This window comes from Lontra canadensis, unplaced genomic scaffold, assembly GCF_010015895.1.
Source record: "Lontra canadensis isolate GAN:19392208 unplaced genomic scaffold, GSC_riverotter_1.0 scaffold18, whole genome shotgun sequence".
Classification (NCBI taxonomy): domain Eukaryota; kingdom Metazoa; phylum Chordata; class Mammalia; order Carnivora; family Mustelidae; genus Lontra; species Lontra canadensis.
Window position 1 is genome coordinate 14963067 of NW_022631012.1, and position 1013 is coordinate 14964079.

At 35.9% G+C, this 1013-nt stretch overlaps 1 non-coding gene across 1 annotated transcript; it reads right to left on the reverse strand.

Annotated features, from left to right (window-relative positions):
* Positions 1 to 253: 253 nt before the first annotated feature.
* LOC116869261 lies at positions 254 to 359 on the reverse strand. Its single transcript, XR_004383003.1, has one exon. It is a non-coding gene; the product is annotated as a U6 spliceosomal RNA (small nuclear RNA).
* Positions 360 to 1013: the final 654 nt, after the last annotated feature.

The following is a 1013-nucleotide window of genomic DNA, read 5'->3' on the forward strand; positions in this document are numbered from 1 at the left end:
TGTGGGGATGATTAAGCCTATGCATAATTTGAGTTCACAGTTCACACTATCCCTCTAAACTCTTTTTTTCCCATATAGCATTACATAACCATTTTTATTACGTGTGTTTCTAGACACTTCCCTAATTGCATTACAGAACGGGTATTCCATTCATTTCCAGGAAAAAGAAAACAAAACCAACAAGAATCTTCTCAAGTAGGGTGTCTGTGACATTCTTAAATCCATTTTTATTACACGTGTTTTTAAAAATTCTTAAAATATGGAATGCTGCTCCAGTTTGCATGTCATCCTTGTTCAGGGACCAGGCTAATCTCCTTTATTTGTCCCGGTTTTAGTATATGTGCTGCTGATGGGAGCACCCTGCCCCCCAAACTTTCTGAACTCATGAAACCCAATATATATTTGACAAACCACCTTTAATTTTTCCCATCCGTGTTTCACGATTTTAAATATTTCTAACTTTTTCCCCTGAATTCATAAAAATCTTGTTTTTTTAGGAGTTAACATCCAAAAGAGCATAGAAATTTCTGAAGTCTCTTTCCCTCTTTGAGAAAGGAAGGGTGCTTTAAATGAAGTTTAAAAGGAGGTTCATTCTGAAAGAATTTAAAATCAGTTCTATATTAATTATCTAGAAGACCTGGCAAAATCAACTATCTTGACCTTGGCCTGTGTGTCATTGTTTAAGTAGAGACTGTGGAGCTAGCAGTAAGGTTCCTAAAACCCATGTGCTTTCACAAGCCTATTCTCATGTGAAATGTTGTTTTTCCTCAGAAACATGTTTGTATTTGAGAAAAAGCAAATACAGGGCAAAATTTTGTGGGAAGGTTGAAAACAGGTACCATGGAAAATATTATTATTGATTTTTATAAATGTTTGGCAGTGAATGTGTACTGAGTTGTCCAATGTAAGCATCCAGGATGTTCCCCCCCGCACCCCCCATTGGTAGTATAGTAAAGTCTTCTTTCAGTAAACATTTGCTTTTGGAAAATATAAAAGGTCAGTTTTGGCCAACT